General features: G+C 40.3%; 1 protein-coding gene across 7 annotated transcripts in view; it reads left to right on the top strand.

Moving 5' to 3' along the window:
• ELOVL7 (ELOVL fatty acid elongase 7) overlaps positions 1-12,713 on the top strand; it is a 33,595-nt gene that overhangs the window by 3,644 nt on the left and 17,238 nt on the right. The window contains exons 2-3 of one of the 7 annotated variants that reach the window (XM_035553691.2): positions 4,036-4,195; positions 4,978-5,193. The exons of 5 other annotated variants lie outside the window; for them this stretch is intronic. The gene's annotated coding sequence lies outside the window, so the exon portion shown is untranslated. Of the gene's footprint in view, positions 1-4,035; positions 4,196-4,977; positions 5,194-12,713 lie in introns of those variants that run through there. One more of the 7 variants, XM_035553690.2, reaches the window with a different exon arrangement.

Here is a 12,713-nt window from a genome sequence, read left to right as displayed (position 1 = left end):
TTTTTTCTTTTCCTGTGGCCTTGTCTCCCCCCTGCCCTTGATGTGCTTCCCAATCTGTTGTATTACACAGCGAGAAAAACAGTTGTTCCAGCATGAGTAAAGGGTGATGTGGGATTAGGAGTGAATAATGGGGGGAGAAGTTGATTAAGATGACATCGGTCCCTTTAAAACCACTCTCTAATTGCAAACTTACCCTGTAAACAGCCAGAGTTGCTGTGCTCAAGAGAAGCTTCTTGTCGCAGCTTTGTGAATTCCTGTGTGTTCCCTGTGGGCGTTTAATTGTATTGTGAATTCTTTGTAGCCCGGATTATCTTTTATATTGATATGGTGCCTTGCACATTGGGCCCTGTGCCTGGAGCCTCTATTCAAAATCTTTTTTTTTTTTTTTTTAAAGCAGTACCTCACCAAATGGGTGTGAATGTGGCTCTAAATCTGTAGAGTGTGCTTTTAAAACACATGCTAACAAATACTATGTACAGTGCAAAAAGTTAGTAACTTTCTCTAGGCTTCTCCTGGATGGAAGTTGAAGAGACCCCTGCTATCCCAGGGGCTGTATGCCGGACTTATGGGTATGTCTGAGATAAAAACATAGCTCACCAAGAATAACTCCGTTCCTTTTATTTTTTTGTCGCCCAACAAAAGAAGGGGACACTTCTGCTGGGGTTTGAAACACAAAGATCTGTTTGTTGATTTCAAAATAATTTGCATTGTATCATCAATCCCAAAATGGCTTAAAACAAAGTCACAAAAGCCTGATTCAATGCTTCTCTGTATGTTCTTAGAGTATGGGTACATTTAACGTTGGTACTGTTCCCTTTCTTTCAGGAAAGTTATCTGAGGTGACAATTTTTTTTTTAATTTTTATTTTTTGATTGTTTTTTTGCCTGATCAGTTACAAAGTAAAGTGTCTGGAACGTGTTACTGGTGTTTGAAGCTGATGTTTTGTGATGTGTACCAGAGCAGAGTGCAAGGTGACCAGAAAGTAGAAACTCCTTGATCTAGAGCTGCTGTTGCTGCTGGAGGAGAAAATATCTTTTGGAGTGGGGAAACATGTTTCTGCTCAGTAAAGTTTTGAAATACAATCTTTTTTAATATATCTGTCTTTTTGTGGTAAGGACTTAACAGACAATATTTTCACTTGTTTTCTTTTGGTAAAATGTTTGCAGTTTTCTCTTTAATTAAAAGGTATTGGCTGAAGTGTCAAGAGTATCAGGGTTGTAGGTCAGATATGCTCATTTATTCTGTTAAGCAAATACTGTGGTATTTGTTTGCCATGTGGTGTTACGAATAGATAGGGATGGACTACATAGACACTACATAGACGATGTCTATTGTCTGTTCAAAGCAGTAGTAGCTCATAATGTTGCCTTCTCCTGTAAAGGTGAAAATTACTTAAATCCAGATACACTGCAGTAGAATAGTGTATTTTACAGTGTTTACATTTACATCATCCATGACAATCCCTTTTTTATTTGCTTGGATGTACAGTTGGAAATATCTGGATTGAATTACATTCTTTAATCGCTTTTGTACTCAGAGTTCTGTGGCTTGTCTTTCTGTACTGAAATAAAAGACTCATTTTTGAGACTTTTAACTGTACAGAATGGGCCTGACAAGCTTTTAATTAAATTACTGTAATGCATTTAGGACGTGCCTTGTCCACCCTTATCACTCATGACAAGATGTATGAAAGACTATGTACAAAAGCCAAAAGGCTGGTGTAGTAAGTGAGGTGTTGACCACCAACTTCGAAATTAAACCTTTCACAAAACTGTTTTTGAGCCATGTTTCATGGGACTTTATTATAGATGCTAATTTCTTCTGCCTCTTGTATTACTACTGTGGTGCCAACAACTTCGTTTCTGTAGCACCTTTTGTTCTGCAATAAGCTAAGCTGTTAGAGGAGGCTGAGTTTGTTTTTTCATGAAGAAGTAATAAAACTGTAAAGAAAGGCTGTAAATTGTTTCACGCATAGCTCTGGTGGTCAAGAAGTCCGCTCATTTTAAGTTTTAACCAAGAACACAACTCCTACGTTTTGGAGAAGGGAGGAAGCTGGGAGGAGGGAGTGCAGAAGTTATAAGCTGTTAAAGGTCTCCTTGACTCCCTTCAACAACTCCTTTCATGAATGCTTGAAATGTCACGGAGTAAGAAGTTCCCCATCCGAGTTTCATGTTATCCTGAAACTGCTCCCCAAAATCTAATCAGTCCATTGGCCTGAGGGAGTTCTGGGTTGATCTGGAGTTCTTCCCGATTCGTTGAAAAGAGGCTGCTACTCTATTTTAAAACTAAACAGCTTAGGTGCTCCATTTGACCTACATTTAAAGCTATTGAATGGAAAACTACCTCTGGACCTGTGGGAATTGTGCAGTATGGTGTTCTGTAGGCACTTCATATGTGTCCTTGAGGAGCGTAATTTCATGTCATCCAAGGTGTCGGAGCATCAGACAAAACTTAACTGAACCGAGACAGGCTTGTGATAAGAAAGGGAGCTGCTTTTACAGATGATGAAGTTGTATGACCTTGGCTCATCTGTTGAGACAACAGTTGTGGGAAGAGGTCCAGTCCTCCGCCCGTCAGAGGGAAAGCATCTCACTGTTTGGACCCAGTCAGCTGGATGAACCTGCAGCTGCATCGTGTGTGTGGAGGACGGTGAGCGTGGGTGAAAGCAAATTCCTTGGTCTGAGTGTGAACAGTGAAATCATCTGGAGGTGAGGTAGAAGAGACAAACCGCTGTGTTTAGAAACCTGCTTGGGTGATGAGGGTTGTGGTGTTGCTCTAGGTTCAGACAGTGGTGTGTGGCCTGGTAGTTTTGCATAGTAACTGGAATACTGAGCTGGCACCAACACTTTGGTTTTGTTCACAGCTTTGCTGTGCCAACAAGTGCGAAAAGTGCTGCTTTTTCTCTAATGACCTGCCCTCTGCTCTGCACAGAGAATAAACCAAACATGCTGACCTCCTCCACAGAACGCTGAAACCTGTACCTGAAAAGTGCCATCTCAGACTTTTTTTGGTAACAGAAATGTGTAGATATAAGCTCAATCTTCCTACTGGAGACATTCCAGCTTTCCTCTCCTTTCCTGCTGTTGCATGCTGAGTGTTTCTCATGTGCTGTTGTTTTACAGGAACGTCAGTATTAGTCTGAGTACTCTGCTTCTTGCCAAGCTTCTGCACTGAAAGTATTATTGTCTCCTGCGTTATTCTAATGTGGCACGTCCACTGCCTAATGCACTTTGTTGATGGATTTTTTTTATTCTATTTTTTTTTTCTTGAGCTATTTGTATTTGGCAATCTTTCAGGATCAGAAACAGGAAAAATAAGTGTGGTTGATATGGCCTGGTTCATCCCTACACACTGTCTAGCTGAGCTGATCTATTTTAAACTGCAGCCATGTGTTGTTGTCCTGGGTGGTCTCTGAGTGTTTGGGAAGATGATAAAAACTGTATTCGGCTGTGGTAGTGGAAAATGCTGATAGAAGGTGGAAAATATTCAGTATCTCTCCCAGGTGGAATTGTGCATTACAGCACACCTGTGATAAACGTGGTGTGTTTCATTCTGTTCTTTTGTGAAGTTATTAATCAGTGTTAAACTAATATAAAGACACTCTAGCCTTCACAATGCTGTTTCATACACTCTTCTTGAAAGTGCAATGTACTGAAGACTTTTTGAAATTCCTATTAGCACAGCAACTAAGATCTAAGTAACCAGATCTGGGGCAAAAGTTACCTGTCACAACTCTGTCATGTCATTAACATATTTTGCCCATAATATCAGCCTCTACTTGACATTTGGTGTTGTGCAAACTACTGCATATTTTTTGCTCGGAAGTGGAACAAAAAGCTCATATCCATTTGAACCTGAATTTTATTAATAAGATCTGATTTCTAAAAATGTTTTAAGATTCCCTTTGCTAACAAAGCCAGTTAATATTTTTAGCTGATGGAAAGACTTATTTCCGTGTAAACTTTTGAGGGTAGGTTGTCTTCTGGCTGCTGTCCCACACGGCATTGCTTTGCCCTTTTCCTTTTGTCTCCATAGGCTGTCTGCTTCTCTGATTCATCTGGACTGGATGTTTCCTCTCTGTAATACTTGTAGGCAGCTGTGAATGTCTCTGCTCCATACTTCTAACTGAGTCCTGACCAACAGCTCTTTCACAGGAACCCTTTGGATGCCCAGCACATCTGTAGTCCTTTGAAAGGTACCTGCACAGCAAGTGCAAATGTTTTTCTGGAATTGCTCTTAATGCCAAGCCAAAGTGAAGGTGCTCCCTTTCTTTTATGCATGTCTCGTGTCCAAGCTCTGGGAAACTGGATCACCTTGCAAGGGGTGCAGTCACCTCAAAAGGGAAAGGTGCTATGGAAAGCTATTGACCAAGCCGTACTGCGAGCAGCATCCAAGACTGCCTGGGTGGAACCCAGAAGCTTATTCAGATTTCAAACGGTATCAAGTGGGAGTTTATAAAATACTAGTTTCTGTCTTTTCACCCCTGGACTCAAAGTATAAGCACAACGTTATCTCAACAGTGTCTTTCTTGACTATAGGGTGAGTCTGCAGGGTCACTTTCTCCAGCTGTCCCTGACATTTGGGCATCCCTTTGCCTTCTGTTCTCCACCCCTCTGTGATTCCTCCCTTGAGGACAGAATACAGCAAGCACTGGCTGGGAAACATCTGGCTTTTTTGTAAGGCATTTCCACATCAACTCAATTTCTAAAGCTGCATTGCACTTCTGCGTTAACTCTGGTCAAGCGTAAACCAATTCTTTATCTTTATCTTTATCTTTTTTTTTTTCCCCAAGTGAAGATCTTTGGGGTGTAGATGAAAAACAGGGCTGCTAGGAGAAATTAGAAGTCTATTCATGTTCTTATTACTTTGCTTGGTTATTCTGACTGAGAGGCCTGAATCTCCAAGCAACAGTATAATGTGTCTTCGTGGGTTGCCTGACACTAATACTCCTGATTATGTTTTGTACTGATTAACTAGACCTTTCATCATGCAGAAGAATGTTGATTTAGAAAACAACTGAAAAAAACAGAAGGCCTTTATATCCAGCTGCACATCCCCTGATGATCTGGGACTGCATCCCTATAAATTATCACCTCTGCACTGGAAAGATTTAGGATGTGGCCATACAGCAACTTCCTGGAGCACTCCAGAAAGCACATTCACAACATCAGCTGATGTGCTAAGACTGAACTTGTGAGCAGCAGCTTTTTTTTTTTAATGACAATGACAGCAGACTTCCGTGTTCCAATACTTTAGTTTAAAAACAACGCTGAGCACAGATTTCCTTTAAAGTGGCTTCTCTGAAAATGGCCCTAAAATCCCTGCCATCTCCTCTCAGTGCTCAGCAGCCTGTGTTGCACTTCCCAGGGCTGGCGGCTGTGCTGTGTGCATTGCAGCAGAAGGTTGTGGACACAGCCGGTCCCAGCTTCCTTTTGAAAGAGCCTGCTAGGGAGGATGCAGTTGCTGATGTTTACAGTGTGCAACAGCATGTCCGCTATGCAGTATAGTAGCTTAAAAAAAAAAAGGTGGGTGGATAGGGAGGGTGTCAGTTCTAGGTCATATGCCTTTAAAATTTATGCCTGCCTAGTGCAGTGCAAGCAACACTGGAGCAAAAGGAATGCATTATTTTGCTGCCGAGGATATCAGCTTAGGACCTGAGGGTGGGTAAGTTGAGCAAGTGCAAGGCGGCGGGAAACAATGGTAAAGGAAATTAGCCCATGTCAGCATGAGTGAGTGGTGTGGGAGCAGCTCAGCTTCTGAAAATTGCTGCATTAAAGGATGAACAAAATAGTGTGTTGCAATTCCACACCGGTGTTATCAGTGTTGCTGCTTACTAATATTTTGAACCCAGCAAGATTGCAGGTGGTGCAATAAAAGTTCCATAAATCATCAGTGACTCTGCATCACGTCATCTGAGATGACAGTAACTGAGCTGAGTGTGTGCTATAGGCAAGATATGACTGTAGAAAAATACTTCTTCATTCAGTATTGATGAATATTTTTCACTTTCTTTGCTCACTTCTTAAGTACTATGCTCTTAAGGTAACTATATATATACACGTATATATTTGTCTCCTCTTCCCATGAATCTCCTTTCTGCTATATTTTCATATTACAAAAGACAGCACAGTGTCCCCATCTTTGCCTATCATGGATGGAAATTTATAGTCTTTTTTTTTTTTTCTCTATTGATTTTCAATTTCTGCATTGTTGAATAGCTACAGGTACATTGCCATTGATTATTTGGTTACAAAATGTCAATGGAAACGAGAAGTCTTGTCTGCTTTTATTTTCCATTGGTATTAGCTAGATTCACAATATGTTACCTGTGTAACAAATCTCATTCCCAGATGTTTTAAGGAGTCTGCTCTGCAAGATGAACTCTTGCTACACCTCTTATCTCTTTTTGTTCAGCTTCTGTGGAGTGCCCCCCACAATGACTACTTAATGACAATATATGCCATTGTTCTGTTAAATAATGGGTGAACATAAACTAAGTTCTCTACCCATTCTTGGTAGCAAACTGTTTATATTTTAATTAATTGGACATATAAGATTCTCATGTGATTCACCTGTTAACTCTTAATGAGGATAGATGATGTGATGGAGCCAACCCAGTGGCTCAGCTTGCAGCTGAAGGAAAGGGATGGTCTCACTCTTATCTCTCTTCATATTTTCACAAGTACCTTTAAGGTAGGTACAAGCAATTTTGCTCATAACAGGAGCAAATTCTAAACCATCCTACATGGAGGTGTAAGAATGATGTAGACTTTGTGCAATGGTATCACATAGGAGAAGTAGGGAGAACTTTAGACTGAACACAAATGTGGCATCATTAGCTGAGTCTGTTTTGCTTATGGCCTGCCCATTCTCAGGGTATACTAATAAAGTATTGAGGACTGTTATGAGGATGCTTCTACTTACTTTCTCTATGCCTTGCCCTAAAAATAGGTGTCCGGTAGAAAGCTGAAAAGGTTCTTACCAAAGCAATCAAATAACTATGGTTTATACTCAAAACAAGAAATTTTTATCATCACAATGAGAGAAAATTAAATGCCATTAATTCTGTTTTGTGGATGCATCCACAAAGCCCTTTCATTCTTAGTCTTCTAAAATGTGAACTTTCGATGTCATGAGACATCGTTTTCATTCTTGATATTCAGCTAGCACTTCCACTCCCACTACCTTTATAGAACTCATCTATGAATTGTTTATTGAAAGTAAAGTATTTCCCATAGAGGTTAAAAACATAAAAAAACCCACTGCAGCTTAAATATCACTTCTTAGCCCTCTAGATCAGCACAGTTTTACATTGTGGTTTGCTTGGTTACTAACAATGTGTACATGCTTTAGAAATACCACACTTACAAATACTTTGATGTATCTGTCAGAATTACCCCTGCTCCAGAACAAAGAAGTCCAGAAGGGGTAAAAGCTGTGTGTTATGAAGATACCGACTTGTAGAGGAATGAATGGGTTGCACAGAGCGCATGCCTGTGATGCTCATCTGAACATACCAGATTGCTTTACTGTTGCCGTGTCCCCTGGTACTCACTTTGTGAAAGCCTGCTCAAAGTGACACAAAGACTAGCTGATCTTGAAATAAAAATTAAAACACTGCAGAAAGTTTTCTGTTTGTATAATTAGCAAGGAGGAAAAAGGAGGAGCTATTAAGTCTTTTGGTTTGGTTAAGCAGGAGATTAACCTGAGTCGGATATGGCCCAAATACTAAATGAATAATTTGCCAGAGGTTTTTGATAAGGGTAATGATGTGTCATAATCTAATGGAAATGCGGTTGCATTAGTACAAATATTACATCATAGGCGAACCTTATTTTGACTTCTAGGTGAAAGTTGTCATGGGATGTGTGTCATGGGGCTCACTATGCAGGCAGGATTAGGTGACTTTGTGAGCTGCTGTCACCCCACTGGCATGAAACCCAAGGGAGCCAAGTGCAAGTCATGCACTGGCAGACCAACGAGAAGAGCTCCTGCGGTAATCCGGGCACAGGAGCCTCTCAGCAGCACACAGGTGATGCTAGCTGAAGGCAGGGTGGCTGACATACCAGTGCTGAAGGGGGTTTGGTAAAGGCAGGGGAGTACTGATAACTGGTTAAAATTCTAGCAGCTTTACACCCAGTTTGTTTTTGCCTTTTTCTGAAACGATGGGAATATGAGGATTAAAAAACGTGTAGGTATGTAGTTTATGGTGGTTGTTTCCGAAGTGAAACTGGGAATTCTTTCAGGGACCAGCCCAGTGTCTTTCTCATACTTGAGTTAAATTGATAATTGAGTTCAGACTTGTAAGGAAACTTCCTTCCAAGCTACGTTTGCATGGGCTCTTTGGTCCTGGAGGGCCTAGGATTAGTCCCTAGGATTGCTTTCAGTTGCATCACCAGGTAATTTAACGTATCGGTGATGCCCAGTCCTTTGCTGCCATGTTGTAGCACAAAGTCGTTTTTGTGGCTTTGGTTCTTGTGTTGTGAAGTACTCCTCGTGCATGTGATGGACAGAGTGATGGCTTGCCGAGGCGCAGTGTGTGCACGTCTTAACTAACGATCTGGCACATGATTGTCTATGGTTATGCAGGCAGGACCAGACATGATGATCCTGTGTCCTCGCTACATGATTTCATCATCAGCTTAAACGTCTATAACAGGGCTGCTACTCCCACCTTTCCACCTTCCTGCAGCATCCCAGCTCAGGTGTCTTGCTGCTTCCTTTGCATGAGCTCCCTCAGGTTCAGCCACTGTGCTGACTGAAAAAGGAACTTTTTCCGCAAGATTATGATTTCAGTTGGGTCAGTGAGCTGCTGTGGCTTATCCTGCAGCTGCCTGAGGAGCAGACCCATCAGTAGGGCTGCCATGGGACTACACGCTGGGGGTTCCCTATTCAGCAGTCACTGGTCATTGGATCGGTGTATGTGGACCAGGAGGATGCCTGTTTGACATTAGGTGGGAGCAGGGCAAAAATGGGGCTGTACTCATGCTCTGTGAAGAACCTGAAACAGTTCCCATAGGGAGGAGCTTTTCTGTGTCCATTAGCAATCAGCCTTGCTTGAAGTCTGCAGTATCCATTCCTTTAACACATTGCGTGTGGGCATGGAAGGAAATACAAATTGGTTTTTATTTTACCAATGAGATAAGAATCATCAGAATGATGAATAAGAAGCATCAGAATGAGAAATCTACTAGGCTGACAGGAGGAAAAAAAGAAAAAAAAAAAGTAACTAATGTGGTTGAAATGAATTGTGTTTTCACTAGTTCTGCTGCCTACAGACTACTTTACTTGTGTAGGTAAATGGTAGTTTTGATGCTAGTTTAAAAAGCAAAGCATTAAATAATGAGGTGCCATACAACGAATTCAATAAGGGTGACAATACAGGGCAAGTACTAGATCTCTTACTGAATACTGCTGGTGTGGGAATTTATAAGCAGACATTCTAATGCAGTTTCTAAACCTCCTTCATCTATTTTTGAGATGTCCACATTCTTTCCAAAGGGATTTACATTTATTTGGAAATGTGCTATTCCCTCACCAATGTCTACTGGAGGTGGTTGATGCACACTAAGGAGTAATTTTTATTTTAAAATGGGCTGGCTTCAGAGACAAAGTTTGAAATTTAATCAAGGTAACTTTTAACTAATACATCTATTAAAAACTTGCAAATTTCCTCAAATCCCTCTGTTACACAGAGTTGTAACTAGAGCACTGCCATCTGACAGGAACAGTGCTTACAAGCGATATTAACAACAACAACAAAAAAGCCACCTAATGCTAAGCAGGATGATGCCAGCCTACATGTGAGATGAAACTTCCCCAAAATGCACTGTTTAGTTGAGAGAAGACATAAAGGATCAGGAAGGTCACAGAAACTTTTCTCAGGGAAATCTATAACACCAGGTGATACCCAACTTTGTGTCAGAATATAGGTGAGTAACCAATCTGATGTAATAGGCATTTTGTACTTGTTTGCAGCCTGGCATAAGGGAGTAAAGGAGTTAAAATAACTGCAATTATGTAACAACACAACCTTGGGAAATAGGAAGGGCAGAGCTAATATTTCCCAGGTAAAGCCAAAGATATGATCTGTGAAATGTTCTGATTTAATTACCCTGTGAACTTCAAAAGCAAAATTAACAATGGTATATTAAGTGATTCTGAAGCATTAATATTTCATAATTGTGCCTGAATGTGTCACCCAGTATTACTGTCACTTCTTGTGCTATCATTTTGAAATCAGACCGGCATGGGTCAATGTTCTTCCCGTCTTCCTGCAGGGTCTGTGGGATGGGGGATTCCTTCCCTCATAACCTGCTGGATATGTCAGAGGGGTAACATTCCAGAAACTTTGCTTCTGGCATCTGACTTGGGTGAAAATTACCCCACTGAAGCTTGTACGTTATCATATTTTCCTGTCTTTTGCTAAGAGGTCCCTGTAAGACTAGGGCCCTTTTTACTAGAGCCTGTAGGACAAGGGACTTTAAACTAAAAGAGGGTAGGTTTAGACTAGACACAAGGAGGAAATTCTTCATTCAGAGGGTGGTGAGGCACTGGCACAGACTGCCCAGAGAAGCTGTGGATGCCCCATCCCTGGAAGTGTTCAAGGCCAGGCTGGACGGGGCTTTGGGCAACCTGGTCTGGTGGGAGGTGTCCCTGCCCATGGCAGGGGGTTGGAACAGGTCCATCTGTATGGTCCCTTCCAACCCAAACCATTCTGTGATTAGTATCTCCACCTTTCTAATAACAAGCTTTTCTCTGTGAAGAGAAAGTCTTGCCTTAATATTAATTAATTAAATTAATTAAGAAGTTGGTTTCTGGAGTGACAAAGCTGATGTTGGATTCCCAGTGGTATTGTTTCATTTTGCTTGGTTCTGTCACGCTCTTCTGCTTGATTCCTTTGTTTAGTAGCCATCAATGTAAAACATTGCTTTTTAAATTACTATTTAAAAGCAGATTTTGATACATTTTAATATTTAAAAACTACGTAGGGGGAATAAATAAGCACAAAGAATGGCAAATATCTTTCATGTGGGTTAAGCCAAGGAATGCTAGAAGCTTGTTGTTCTCATTTAAAGATAAAGAATGTGTGAGGCATACCAGTAATTCCTATTACAAGAATCACTAATGTTTTTTGCATAGTAACAGAACTTGTAACAGCTTAATACCTACCACTTGTCATCTTGTGGCATTCTCGTATAGTTTGCTGATGTGGCATTTTTGGATGGAAAATGCACGTTCTTGGCTGATGTAAATGATCTTATGTACCCCTCCCTCTCCAGTAAAGGTAATGGTCACATTTGAAATTGGTTCTGCAAAGTTGGGTGCCTTAACTCAGCTGCAGTTGTTTCAGCTGTCTGCTGAGCTCTAGGGAACCAGAGGCCAGCAAATAGCTTTACTTTTTTGACACAGCCCATTCTATCATTTGGCTCACTTACAACCCTATATTTACAATGACAGAGGCACATTTGTTTAAAGGTGTCTTTAGAAATATTAGCGCAGCTGGCCTGAACAGAGGTACACAGGATGACTCCCATTGACATTTTTAAATAAAAAGAAAAATAGTGCTCATTTCTTTCTAAGAGCTGAGTACCTTGCCTAAGTTTTTCATAGGTGATTTCACAGGTTTCATAGACATAATTTCAGGTCTTGTTTTCCAAATGCATGTGCTTCAGGGGGCTGCATATATGTTCTTTAGAATTTTTTGGACTGGGCACACTGAACATAAATTACTTTTTTTTTTTTTTAATTTATGTTAATTGCTTCTTGTGCATCATTTAAAATAACCCAATTTTGAAAATCAGTCTGCTAGTGTGCCTTCTGTAATTTTGGGAGAGTTTACTACAGTCTAGATGCCATTTTTAAAATAAATTTCCCTGTTGCTAGCACATTCTAGTTGCTTTTTGTAATGCTATTACAAGCAGAAAGTAGAACTTTGGAAACAAAAATGCTGATGTGCTGATTCTGTAAATATGTTAACATTTATGCAAACTAAATGTACATTATTCTGACTGAACTGTGGCTAAACAAATGCTTCATGTGTGGATGGCTTTATAGCATGAAGAACTGAAGCTGTGTATTAACAAATGGCTTTCTCTGCCCACGGGTCTTTGCCCCTTCAGGCTAAACATTTCCAACTTCATGTTTAGAGGATAAGTTCTGTGGGCTTCAAAACTGCCAAACACTATGGAAAACTGTATTAAGCCAGAGCATCTTTGGGTTATTTCCCAATGACATGGTTGTACTCTGAAAGAGCAGTCCTTCAAAATGATTTTACTTATTTATTTTGCTGAAGCACAGTCTAGTTGCTTATCTTGTGTGGGGGTATTTTTTTTTTGCAGTCTTGTATTAAAAACAAACAAAAGAAACCCACAAAATCAACAGTAACAAAACACAAGAGGCCTTGATTGTATTTTTCCCTGTATGTGAGACCTTGTGTGTGAAGTAAATGTAATGGGATAAGACCAAATACCTCCCATGCTGTCACTAATTCTACTCAGAGACAGTTAACAAATGAACAAAAAAAATCCTGATGTAGTTATGTAAATGCAAAAAATTGTTCATAGAAGTAGACTTGCAAAGAAAAAACTAGGTAGCTAGTTAAGTTAAAAAAAAAAAAAAAAAAGGTAGAACTGTAAACCACTTCGAAAATAAAGTATTTGTGTTGTATGCAAAAGTTGATATTAAGTCTTTTAACTGTAGAAAAGTTATAA

This window comes from Cygnus atratus, chromosome Z (assembly GCF_013377495.2).
Source record: "Cygnus atratus isolate AKBS03 ecotype Queensland, Australia chromosome Z, CAtr_DNAZoo_HiC_assembly, whole genome shotgun sequence".
Lineage (NCBI taxonomy): Eukaryota > Metazoa > Chordata > Aves > Anseriformes > Anatidae > Cygnus > Cygnus atratus.
This window is presented reverse-complemented; position numbering and strand designations above follow the sequence as displayed.